We start from the raw sequence: 13,973 nt of genomic DNA, 5'->3' as shown, positions 1-13,973 counted from the left end.
AATTCCCGATCTCGCAACGGTCGATAGAGGCGTTTCCGTCTCACCCCGCTCCCACCGAATTTCCATTTCAAAATCGCAGAGCCACATCACACCAGCAAGAGCACAGAATTCCCAATTCCCCATCCTTCTCGCACGGTTTCTTGCTCGATCCGGCTCCAAACCCTCGCCGGCGACGGCCGCGCGCGCCAGCCAACCCGCAAATCGTTGCCCCGTTCAGTACCATGCGACGAGACGACGCCGGCGGCGGCGGCGGGCTTCCACGAGCTGTTTGACTCCGTGCTCCGCTCCATCTCCTTCCGCCCGGGCGCGGCCCTCGACGACCCCGCCTCCTCCTCCGGCCCCGGCGGGGGGTTCAGGGAGCGGATCAGCACTCGCCTCCGCAAGTCCCGGGGGATGGGGCTGCTCGGGATGGTCTCCAAGAGCCCCTCGCCCCCGCGCCGCCGCCTCCCACCACCCCCGTCGCAGTCTCAGTCGCCGCAGGCGCCGCCGTCCGCGTCTCCCGCCCCCGACGGCGGGAAAGGGTTAGGAGGAGAGGAGATCCCGCTGATCCGGTGGCGGAAGGGCGATCTCATTGGTAGCGGCGCGTTCGGGCAGGTCTACCTCGGCATGGACCTGGACTCCGGCGAGCTGCTCGCCGTCAAGCAGGTTGGCATGCTTCCGCGACCAAGATAGTATCTAATCGATCTTTCGAGTTTGGGGCGATTTGGTGTCACCTCATCGATCTTCTGTTGATTTTTTGGTTACAGGTTTTGATTGGAACCAGCATTGCGACGAGGGATAAGGCCCAAGTGAGTGCATTTGGTCCTTCGCTCCAGCAGCTTCATGTTTTTATGCCAGTTTTCCTTGTCAATTGTGCAAATCTGATGCCATTTGATTTGACTCCAAAGTGCTTAACATGGGAATGTTTTGATCAGGCTAATATACGGGAACTTGAGGACGAAGTGAAGCTACTCAAGAACCTCTCGCACCCCAACATTGTTGTGAGTATATGCTACACATTGCGCTGCCTGCCTTGCTCTTCTCTTTCAGTTACCATGCTTGACCTATCTGGATGGTTTGAGCAGCGATATATCGGGACGGTGCGGGAGGAAGACTCACTGAATATCCTGCTGGAGTTTGTGCCAGGAGGGTCGATCCAGTCACTCCTCGGGAGGCTTGGAGCTTTTCCTGAGGCTGTAAGTATTAATTGCCTCGCTTCTTCTTTTACTTCCGTGAGTTGATCACTGAAGAGTTGTTTTGGCTCAATGCATTTGTTCATCAGGTTATCAGAAAGTACACAAGGCAGATTTTGCATGGGCTGGAGTATTTGCATAGTAATGGAATCATACACAGGGATATAAAGGCATGGAAATCGATCTAGTATTTGGATTTTGTTTCGATAAAGCCTTCTCTTCCTTTTGTTTTAACCTAAGACTCTTGTGGTGTTTTCATATTTCAGGGAGCAAATATACTCGTTGACAACAAAGGATGCATCAAATTAGCTGATTTTGGAGCATCGAAGCAGGTTGAGAAGTTGGTGAGTCCATAAATTTATTACTTGTGTTCAATATGTTTTGACATGGTAGAGTGGAATTTCTGATTTTGCCATGCACTATATTGCTTTGTAATTCACAGTTCCTTTTTACATACTGAAACCTTGAGATGTGTGCATTAATGCATTTTTGTTCATCAATGCAAGAGAAGACAATCCTTACTGACAATTTTCTTTTATGTATCTACTATGCCCTTCCTTTCACATCAATAATTTTGCCATCGCCTGTTTTGTGTTAGGCAACTGCTGCAAAGACAATGAAAGGGACACCGTATTGGATGGCCCCAGAAGTAATTGTAGGGAGTGGGCATGACTTGTAAGTGAATAATCTCTTTTGTTCTTGTCATTCTTGTTAATTTCTTATTATGTTTTCCTTGCTAGGTTTGAGTAGGGGCCGGTAGGTGACTCTCACCTTTCTGTTGGGGCATTTTGTATGGCTGGGCAGCAACAATACAATGCACAAATTCACAATGGGACAACATTCAAAGCCAAACCCCTCTTCTTAAGTTCTTATAAAGCGAACCTCAGGAAAATCTCAACCAAGAAATAAGCAAAGGAATATGCGGCAATAGTCCCAGTTGACACCGTAAAAAACCTCCTCTAATCTCAAGGTCCACTCTCAAACTCTTCCACTGTGAATGATGGTGGGTGTACGGAGCTTACATCAAGCGACCAGAGATCCGAATGACCTCAAACTAGGCGGTAACATGGACCAGTAACTTCATAATAAACTGACAGTTTCAGCTGATCTGGGAAGTAACAAACTGACAGTTTCAGTTAATATGGACATCAATTGACTTTGAGCTTCTCCAAAGACTGCACTGCTGAATCTTGTGCTAACAGAGCTGTCGAACTCCCCTTCAAGTCTGGCGCTCATAACCAAATCATCAATCGAACACAGTTTGGCTCTCTGAGCAAAGGTGTGATGAAGATTGCACGTGACACGCCGATCTGGAAAAAAAATTCTTCTCATCTTATCTTCTCTTTTACAGCTTATTTCTATACTATCACTTATCATCCTCACAAAACTGATGCTCTCACTCACCTCCCATATAGGGTCTAGGGCACTGTTGCTTCCCTTCTCCTTTTAATTAAGTTCCTTTTTTCTTCTCTTTTAATAAGTTCCTTCTCTTTCCAAGAATTAATCTCTGATATCCATCAAGATAATGGTGAGGGATGTGGCCCAACACCTCTTCAGGAAGTAAGAATAATATTTGACTTTCTGAGTTAAGGGGTCAGTCACTGCAAGGCTAACTTTATGATACAGTTACCAATCTTGAAATGTATCTAGGAAAACTGAAGCAGCAGATTTCAACACTGTTTTTATAACAGAATTTGGTTATTTTTCGGAAACAAGCTGATACTATATTGCAGTTCGAAAACAACATCTCTTGAAACTCAAACTATGTGTTTAAACCATTTCTCAAACTAATCCATAATTTCCCATTGCAGTTCAGCAGATATATGGAGTGTCGGATGCACTGTAATTGAAATGGTGACCGGTAAAACTCCATGGAATCAGGAAATTCAGGAGGTCAGTTTCAGTACCAGTATACCCTAAGAAAGTCATTTGCTTGCTCTTAATAATCATCAAAACTTTTCAGGTTTCTCTTCTGTATTATGTTGGGACGACGAAGTCACACCCACCAATACCAGAGCATCTTTCTCCAGAAGCCAAGGATTTTCTGTTGAAATGCTTGCAAAAGTATGACTATGATCACAGTTTCTAATTATTTATAAAATATGGCTACGGCTGCATGATTCTGCAAAAGGATGCTATTAAATGTGCCTGAACATGTTCTATTTTCTGACACACTTTGTGCACTCAGGAAAGCTGGAATTGTAGAATCTAGTAAGAATTTTTTTTTACAAAATAGTTGTGTATGTTAACTGCATAATATATATCGGTTATCTGGATATTGGTGAACATGAATTCTCTCAAGTTATATCTGCATTTGTACATACAAGTAAAACTACCTCCGTTCTTCACATAGCCTATCCCCCCCTTGATTCTGTCCATGCATCCACGGTTGACTGCCCATACTTAAAACTATCTAGAATGGTTAAATTAGAATGACATCTAGATTCATTGTCAAAGTTATCATGATCTCGTACTTAGAATTTTCTCAGCATGGTCAAAATGCATAGTTAAAATTGTCATTGGAGATTGTGACAGTCAAAGGCCACAACCAGAACTCTTAGAAAATGATACCTGTAAATTTATTAGCATGGTAATGCTTGTGATATCCTACTGTGCACTAAGCCAGGTTTTGTACATACAGCTTGGTTTTCATGTAAATTCAAATGTATTTTAGATTTTTTCTTTTTAGAACATCCGAAAATTAAGTTTACTAAACTCCAGATCTGAAATTATAACCTGTTTGGATTGCAAAATTTCTACTGCCCTTCTTACTGTATGGTTTGTCATCTGCGACGTTGTTATGTGTATGTATGGTCCAATTAACATCTGCTTGGATATGGCATTTGTTAGGAATTTTCTATTGGGTAACTTACACAGAAATGAGCAGTACCAAATTACACATTTTCCTGCAACTGGAAATAATATTTAATAAATGTCCCTACATTGCCTTGACCATACTGTTTCTTCTTCCAGGGAACCAGAATTGAGATCTGCTGCATCTGACTTGTTGCAGGTGCGTTTACATTTGACTTCTAAATTATAGCTCGTGTAGGTAGTGTGGCTCTAACAATACGGTATTATACTTTGCAAAGAGTAACGCCTTGGGCTGAATGCACTCACTGGGTGCTGAGGCCGGAAGCAATGAATCTTTCTTTAAAAAAAAGAGAGTAATGTCTTGAACTTTTCTTCCAGCATCCGTTTGTTATAGGAGGATTGGAGGATCATTGTCAGCTCAATCATGCTGTGCCAAAGGTTGGTTACCACTGGTATTGTACTTACTTACTTGCTTGGCCAAAAGTTGTGAATCTAAACTAAAGAATACTATGCTGGCAGGAAACCTCCGTCAACAAACTTTGTACAAACGATATGCCGACAGGTGCCTTGTAAGTTCTATAATCTCGAGCCATGTACATTGTCCAACTTCAGCTTAGGCTGAGCAAATTTCTCTATTTATAGGGGCCTGAATCATTCTACCAACATTTCCACCATGAACTCTTACAAGTCATCAGACACCGTATCATTATGGGAGCGACAGTGTGGTGATGACATGTGTCAGCTTGGCGACAAGGATGACTTCGTGATGATTGAATCAGTAAGAATTTGTGCTTTACCCTTCTCTATACTTGAATCCATCTAAACGCCTACTCTTGCTTCTGTAACACTTTAGCTTGTACAAGTTGAAAATAGGTGAATGTTCTGAGTCCTTACAACTGTGTGGTCTTTTGTCAATTTCAGAGCTTCAATCCTATTTCTGAACCATTTGATGGTTGGGAAGGCCGAGAACAAAGATCTAGTCAATCAAGGGACTTTAACGGATTAGCCAATCATGCAGAAAGTAACATTTCTGAAAATGATTTCACTTTCCCTTGTGAGGGAATCTCTGAAGAGGACGATGAAGTTACAGAATCAAAAATAAAAGATTTTCTGGATGAAAAGGTATTTTTCATGCTTGAACCAGTGCAAATTCATCACTTTTGGTTGTTGGTATTTGATTACTCTTTGTTTCGATGTTTTCCAGGCAATAGATATGAAGAAACTGCAGTCACCTTTATATGAGTTCTACAACACGGTGAATGCAGGATTTTCTGAAGGTGTTAGTGATGTTTCCAGAGCAAACATCATAAATACTACCCAATTGTTGCCCCCTCTAGGAAGGTCACCTCCAATTAAGATGGAAGGAGGTGCAGCAGTAAAACCAGTTTGTGATAATCTGTATAATGCCAGTCCCAAGAGTTGCACAAGGAGTTTCTCAAGAAGCAGCATGATGGGAAGTGGTCGAATTTTGAGAGAAATAGCTTCTCCCCAACTCAATAAGGTTGAGGACAAGGTCCATGATAATATTCAAGACAACCCGAGGTTTGTTTGAAGCACTCGATTTAGATGTACTGTATGATACACCGCTAATACTTGTGCAGCAAAATCATGAATTCACTTTTATTCAACTTAATCATGGTCTTTCACTACCTCAATGTTATCTAATATGTGATGCAATATTTGTGCCAGCATTAGCTCTGAAAGACAGAGGAAATGGAAAGAAGAGTTAGATCAGGAGCTTGAGATAAATAGAAGTAAATGAACTCTCCCAAAAATTATATTTGCATGAATTGCCGCTTATTTTTCCTTTCTCTTGCTAAATCATTTTTTTCCCTTAGTGATGAGGTCAGGCGGCTATGGTAAAGCGCCATCCCCGAAGAGTCGAGGCATGACCAGAAAACGGGACCGCAGCCCTGTCTATTGAGGAGATATTGAGGATGTCATCCAGCTGGACTAATGAACTAACTAACGGCAGTGTCATCTATTGGTGACCATACCGATACAGTGCACAGCTTCGCCATTTGTGTGCCCTTATGAAATTTTCGGAGCTGCTACTTTGGTGCTTCTTCACAAGTTTGAGTCACTTCAAACTTCTGAGCGAACCGTGGAATGAAGTCTGCCATGATCTGAATGGTTGCCGGTCCTCTCTATACTACTTAGACGAGAGCAAGGAGCCGGCAGTTTCCTTCGGCGTCCGGTTATATGTATGTGATCCACACTGCGATTTTGGAGGCTTAGTGTGATATGGTTTATGTTGAGAACAAACCGTTGTACTACAACATTTTTGTTTATCTGGTAAGCAAGGCATGCACGAAGCGAAATAATGCCAGAGGATGGAAAGTTTCCCGTCTGTTCCAGCAAAAGTATCTTTGCACTAGGGCTGTCATGTTCAGTGTATATGTTATGAATCACTGTACTTGCTATTGCTAAAAAAATGGACATGTGCTACTCGAAGATCAAAATCAGGAACTGGTCGAGAGTCGCGATTTGGCAAAAGGATTTCTTGATCAGCACCGTTCGCTGCTTGTATCCTTGACTTGGGTCAAATTTAACGATTCCAACATGTGAGGAGCCCTGTAGGCTGTGGCAGGAGAAGATTGGTGAGAATTTCCAGAATTTGTTCCCGACGTTCTAGGGTGTGTTTGGTTGCCTGGAATAATCCCTGCATGACTGCGCAGCGAGATGGAAGCCCTTACGCGTCGCGAACGGGCCATGGGCTACTTTTGGCGGGTCGGTTGGTAGCCTGTACGGCCTGCGCGCTGAAGAAGGACCCAGATCCCATCGTTTGCACGCAGGAAAATAGGAATCAGCTGCTTGGTTGCTCAAATCACATTTTCATATCCTTACCACAATTCAAATAGGGTGAGATTATCATGCTATAGTATATTACATACAATCATAGACCACTTAGAAGAACACGATCCTCACGATCACCACGATGAGGAAGGCAATGATGTAATCTTTGACCCGGTTGGAACGTACCTCCAACGGTGCTCCTTGTAGAGCATGTACTTCCTCCGGCAGCAGCTGTGGCACTGCCTCATCGATTGCCTGATCTTCCAGGAGCTCCTCTTTCAGGAAGGTGAGGTACTCTTGCTGTGCCTCCTCCAATGTTGCATATCCTCGGTAGTTGTTGTTGGAGTAGCCATTGACCTGATCTTGACAGACTCTTCATGAGCTGTAGATTCCTCGAACCCGCCCGCGAAACACCACATACCACTAGCATGACATAAGAAGATGTTAGCGATCACAACCATGAAGCAATTCAGAAAAGAGCAATAGAACAACATAAGTGTTGACAACAAATGATAAACTAACACGAACATGCATGATCATTCCAAAAGTCGATCAAAAGTTCATCCTACAATACCATGGTGTCGTCCTACCACCACAACAAAAGTGGGTGTCTCATCCTAACACCGCAAAGTTCACCATCACCTGAGGGGTTAGTATATACCACCTCATCACACTTACAAAAGGGGGCCATCAAATGTTTTTCATCCTAGCTACTGCCAGAATATACATCATACATCATCATCATCACCACCATCTCCATGCATGCATCCCTGAACCACCCCCTCAAAGGCACCACTACACCTTGTCGTGGTACTTGCCAAGGTAGTTCCTCAGCCAGAGGACGCGGTGTGGCTCGATCATGCCGACGAAGCTGGAACCCTAGGCCTTGTGGTCGACGAGGTGGCTGAGGGCGGCCATGAGATCATCCTCGGCGACGCCAAGCATGGTCATGACCGTATTGTACAGGTCATGGTGCATGTCCGTGGGCTTGTTGTCCCTGATGGCCTGTGCGACGTCCTTCACAACAACAGTCATGTTGGTGAAGGCCACCAACTCGTCGTTGGCGAAGGCACTCTCTTCCTCTTGCCGGCAATCGGCTTCTCAGTCGCGTCGTGCTTGTCACAGCATCGAGGTTGACCGTGTCGGACTCCTGGATTTCAGCATCCTCAGGTGCAGGATTTGCTGCAGCCAAGCCCAGGGGCTCACTGGATCCCATGGCGTACTTGTCGGTGGCGAGGCCGAAGGAGAAGATGGTATGCATCTCGTCGTAGTTGGCGATGGGCATATTCAGGAACTCCGCGTCCTTTGGGTGATCCTACGATACGAAGGGAAAATGATGTTACTTCTGCTCGTGGCTGATCATAAAAGTTAGTGAGGAGGACTGGGTTAGTGAGGTGCTCACCGCGATGTGCCCGCAGTAGTTCTCACCCTCAAGGACGATGCATTTGGTGTCCTCGCACCACTGAGCACCGCTTAGATCGTGGAGCCTGCTAATGGTGAGCCACCTCTGCCTCCACTTCCTCAGGTGGTTGTACACCTGAGTGGAGCAGACGGACACACCACAGTGGTCAGCTAGGCCCTTCGCCACAGAATTGAGATGGACTTCCTTGAATCCTTTATCAGTTCTCACTCCGCTCTGGATCAAGCCGCACATCTTCTCCAACACGAAGCTGGACATGATTGTAAGCCATTTCATGGTGGCATTCCTTTCCTGCCCGGTCTTCAAGGCTCTCTCCGCTTCCCTGCGGTTCTTGTTCTTCTTAGTGGTGGCCACCTCTGCCTCTACCTGAGCCACCAGGTCGGACACAGGCAGAGGGGTGACCTTGGACTCATACGTGGGCTGCGAATTGGGAACTTGTGAAGGGACCTGAGAGTCCCCAACGCAGACAAGCGCCTGGCTAAAGTCATCGCAGAAGGAGTCCTACACACATCGTAGTACATCCTAAATCAGACAAGCAGTTCATTGCAACTGTGAATAGCACAAACCATACCAACAATCATCCTAAATCGGACAAGCAGTTCATTGCAACGGTGAATAGCACAAACCCTTGCAAGATCATGGCAGGCGACCACATTTTGGACTAACCCCTGCTACAAGACCAAATCCTAGACAAGATCATGGCAGTAGCAACCGGAAGTGTCGAGTCCTTGCAAGATCATGATAGATCACCACAATCCGAACTTACCCCTGCTACAAGACTAAACCATGGCAAGATCTGACTACTCCTAACCTAGATCTAAACATTACCACGGTACAGGGATAAGTGATGGCTTATAGTCATCGCCGGAGGTAAAGATGCGCTGGACCACGAAGTAGATGAAGCAGCCCAGATGTACTCGCCGCCGCCGCTGCAACCGTCGCCAACCGGAGATGCGTGTGCCTCTTACCTGCTTGCCGACGGGAGGAGAAGCTCAAAATTTGGGGGGACAGTGGAGGAGGGGGTAGAAATAGGCCATGGGGCGCGACGGGAGGTGACGGAATCCTTCCTGCCCCCTTTTAGCTTTTCGCCGATACGCGCCGCAGCTCCCGCCATCTCCACTCTCGTCTCCGCCCGTGCGCCGAAGATTCCTTTTTGCATCCGCGGGCGTGGAGATTTGCCTGCACCGCTGGAAGCTGCCGAACCAGGCGTTCCTCCAGGGCCTAGCCCGACACTACTTTGAGAAACGGTTCATGCAAGAAAGCGGCTCGTCCCAGGCAACCAAACAGATCGAAAATTAATGGGCCGATGCGAGCCAAGGGAGATGCAGACAACCAAACGTGCCCCTAGCTGGTTGTTGGGATGGTGCGCCCCTATGACCTAACCACCAGGCTAATGTTCCTTTGGTTATGTATAAAAGTATGCCATTGAATACGCTTTTTTTAGTTTTTTTTTTAAATCATAAGCATGATTTTCAAACTTTTAAAAATAAACATAAAATCCGATAATTTTTGGTGTTTTGCATCTTTGTGTAGCTAAAAAAACAAAGTATTTTAATTAAGATTATGCACCTTTGTAGGATATACTATTAGCGCATCTCTAACGGAGCATGTAAACAGCCCAAAACTGAATAATAACCGCTAGTTTAGGGGTTTGGTTCGAAAAGCGTCGCAGATCAGCGACCGCACACTAGTCAAAACCGAAAAAAAAGTTTTCGGACCGACACCGAAACCCCAACTCGGCCAATATTTGTAGGGGACGAAACCCGAACGAAACCCCTAGTTTGCGTGCGACGAAACTTTCACCTCCTCCCAACTGTCGCCACCGCCGATTTGCGCGCCCTCACTGTCCTCTGCGCCGCCATCGCCCGATCTCGCTGGCATGAGTCTCGGATCGACCCTGTCTGCACCGGAGCTAGCTCGCAGGTCCAGCCACCCTCTCTTGTAGCCGCCGGAGCTCCCGGCACCCTAACCACTCCCATCGATGTCGTGAGCCTGGTCGCGTCCACGAGCTTCCTCAAGCAGTGGCGCGCGGGAACACACGTGGTCCCACAAACTGGTGTTGCAGCCACCGGTGTTGTCCCGGCTGTCGCAAAAGGGACCGCCGCAACCAAGCCAACGGCGCCGAAGACATCCCCGAGCGAAATCAAAGACTTCGGTGCCAAAGAGGACAAAGTCGAAGACCACGACGAGCCGTGGCGGCCCGGCCCCGCTCCCATCCCCTTTGCCGCCGGCGGTTGCCAATGCGAACGACGCCTAGAACATGCTCGACGTCGGGTCAATGATGTCTACGCACGCTTCTATTCCTGTAGACAGTGTTGGGCCTCCAAGAGCAGAAGTTTGTACAACAGCAGCAAGTTTCCCTTAAGTGAATCACCCAAAGTTTATCGAACTCAGGGAGGAAGAGGTAAAAGATATCCCTCTCAAGCAACCCTGCAATCACGATACAAGAAGTCTCTTGTGTCCCCAACACACCCAATACACTTGTCAGATGTATAGGTGCACTAGTTCGGCGAAGAGATAGTAAAACACAGGTGGTATAGATGGTGGTAATATTGCAGGAAATAAAGATGCAGTAAACGAACATGTAGTAGAACAGTAAATAAACGGTGCCAGAAAATAGCTTGCTGGCGTGGGAGGCAATTCTCTGTGGTGTAAACAAGGCCTAGGGATCATACTTTCACTAGTGGACAATCTCAACATTGATCACATAACTGAATAAACAAATACTACTTTCTCTACACTCTTTTGTTGGATGACAAACACCATTCATTGTGTAGGGCTACAAGAGCTCCCTCAAGCCGGAGTTAACAAGCTCCACAACATTCGGAGTTCATATTTAAGTAACCTTAGAGTGCATAATAGACCATTGCAATTATACCGAGTACTAACATAGCATGCACACTGTCACCGTCAGGCTATGAAAGGGGGAATAGATCGCATCAATACTATCATAGTAATAGTTAACTCCATAATCTACAAGAGATCACAATCATAGCTTATACCAAGTACTACATGATGCACACACTGTCAACATTACATCATGGAGGAGGAATAGACTACTTTAATAACATCACTAGAGTAGCACATAGATGATATTCAACTAGATCACAAAGCTCATGATCACATAAAGATCACATGGGAGAGAGAGATGAACCACATAGCTACGGTACAGCCCTCAGCCTCGAGGGAGAACTACTCCCTCCTCATCATGGGAGACATCAGCGGCGATGGAGATGGCGATGGTGTCGATGGAGATGCCTTCCGGGGGCACTTCCCCATCCCGGCGGCGTGCCGGAACAGAGACTTCTGTCCCCCGAATCTTGGCTTCGCGATGGCGGCGGCTCTGGAACTTTTCCCGTATCGTGGCTTATCGGTGTCGAAGATTTAGGTCACGACGACTTATATAGGCGAAGAGTCGGAGTCGGAAGGGGTCTGGGGGACCCACACAGTAGGGGGGCGCGCCTAATGGCGTGTATTTCACACGTTCGTTGGGCAACCCCAAGAGGAAGGTATGATGCGCACAGCATCAAGTTTTCCCTCAGAAAGAAACCAAGGTTTATCGAACCAGGAGGAGCCAAGAAGCACGTTGAAGGTTGATGGCGGCGGGATGTAGTGCGGCGCAACACCGGGATTCCGGCGCCAACGTGGAACCTGCACAACACAACCAAAGTACTTTGCCCCAACGAAACAGTGAGGTTGTCAATCTCACCTGGCTTGCTGTAACAAAGGATTAACCGTATTGTGTGGAAGATGATTGTTTGCGAGAAAACGATAAAACAAGTATTGCGAGCAGATTTGTATTTCAATATTAAAGAATAGACCGGGGTCCACAGTTCACTAGAGGTGTCTCTCCCATAAGATAAAAGCATGTTGGGTGAACAAATTACTGTCGGGCAATTGACAAATAGAGAGGGCATAATAATGCACATACATGTCATGATAAGTATAGTGAGATTTAATTGGGCATTACGACAAAGTACATAGACCGCCATCCAACTGCATCTATGCCTAAAAAGTCCACCTTCAGGTTATCGTCCGAACCCCTTCCAGTATTAAGTTGCAAAGCAACAGACAATTGCATTAAGTATGGTGCGTAATGTAATCAATAACTACATCCTCGGACATAGCATCACTAGTAGGAAAACCCTTATAGGTGAAGCTTAGTTCTGTGGCGCACCATTTTGAATGCGCCACAGAAACTTATTTTGTGGCGCACCAGGCACGGTGCGCCACAGAAATAGCTTAATTTTGTGGCGCACGGTTGGGTAGTGCGCCACGAAGCTGTGTGGGGCCCACATCCTGCCACCACCATTTATTACTGTAGGTATTTACGTGGCGCACATGTCGTGATGCGCCACGAAATAACTCTTTACGTGGCGCACCTGGGCTTGGTGCGCCACGAGTAGTTGATTACGTGGCGCACCTTCTCCGGTGCGCCACGGAACTAAGGGACTTATATCATCTCGCCCGTGCCCTCCCTCGCTCTGTTCACCTCTCTCCCCTCCCGAGCCCCTCCCTCTCCCCTCTCCCCTCTCCTCCGTGGTCGCCTGGATCCGCCGCCGCCGCCTTCCTCCGTGGTCGCCTGGAGGATTACCCCCTCTCCCCTCTCCCCTCTCCTCCGTGGTCGCCTGGATCCGCCGCCGCCGCCTTCCTCCGCGTGGTCGCCTGGATCCTCCATGGTCGTCGCCGCCGCCGTCGCCGCCGCCTTCCTCCGCGAGGGGCGCATGCCACCGCGGTCCTCCCATCCCCGCCACCTGCAGCACAAGCTGCCCCTACGGCGAGGAGGGGCCGCCGCGAGGAGGGGCCGCCGTCGCGGCAAGGTGGAGGATCCGCCGCCTCCTCCTCCTCCTCCACCCCAGCTGCCGTCATCTTCAAGCTCGTCCTCCACCCCTGGCATCGGTGCTCTCTCTCCCCTCCCCTCCTCTCCCTCTTAATTCCTCCTCCGTTGCCCCTATGGCTTGTGTTTGCAAGCTACGGTGATCATTTGATCACCAATTGGTTGATAATTACTTACTACTTTCTCTATCTATGCATGTTGCTTGATATACTTGTGTTGTTGCTTGATTTGTATAGCTTCTCACCATGTACTGGTGGTTGCTTATGCTTTGAAAAGCATATGAATGTATGCATGATGCTTGCCAAGAATCCCTGTTGCCTAGCAGTTGACTAATTCATTTATCTGTGAAACTTTATCTTGTTAATGTAGATAATTGAGATGAACTACTTTGCAGTAATGATTCTATTACTTGTATTTACTTAAGCTAGATGGATGCCAACTATTGTTGGGGACCCTAGCTTCATTTTGAATCCTGTTGGGTAATGATAAGTGTGTAGGCTTGGTGGTTTGGATGGTTTGGTGGTTGAATTGGCCTTTGCGGTCATGAACTGCTGGCTTGGTAAATCATCCGGGATGGTTTCCTTCCTAGTTCCATTTGGAAGATGCTACTATTCAATTGGTTGGCATAACCATGGTGACTTGAGTTGGTCAAATTCCTGGTCCTTGCCATTTGTACCGGGCTTCACTTGGTCTATGATTAAATGATGACCAAACATTGTTATTCCACCCTATGTGCTTGTGTTTGACATGGCATGTTGCTATGTCTCTGTACATATTTACTTGATGGATTCTTGTGAGCTTATGGTATGCTAAAATAGAGATATCCACTGTAGGGGATCATGTAAATGAATGCCACTCGTGGTATCCTTTGAAGAAAAAGGAATGTTTCGATGGTTTTAAAATGCTAGGTGGTGCTAGGTGATTCGGTTGGTCG

The 13,973-nt window shown here is 46.7% G+C and overlaps 1 pseudogene; it reads left to right on the top strand.

The window, feature by feature from the left end:
• The first annotated feature begins 221 nt into the window (after window positions 1-221).
• Window positions 222-6,081, top strand: LOC124682574 (annotated as a pseudogene).
• The last annotated feature ends 7,892 nt before the right edge of the window (window positions 6,082-13,973 follow it).

This window comes from Lolium rigidum, chromosome 1, assembly GCF_022539505.1.
Source record: "Lolium rigidum isolate FL_2022 chromosome 1, APGP_CSIRO_Lrig_0.1, whole genome shotgun sequence".
In the NCBI taxonomy this organism is placed as follows: domain Eukaryota; kingdom Viridiplantae; phylum Streptophyta; class Magnoliopsida; order Poales; family Poaceae; genus Lolium; species Lolium rigidum.
Note: the sequence above shows the minus strand (reverse complement) of the source record. Positions and strands in the feature narration are given on the sequence as shown.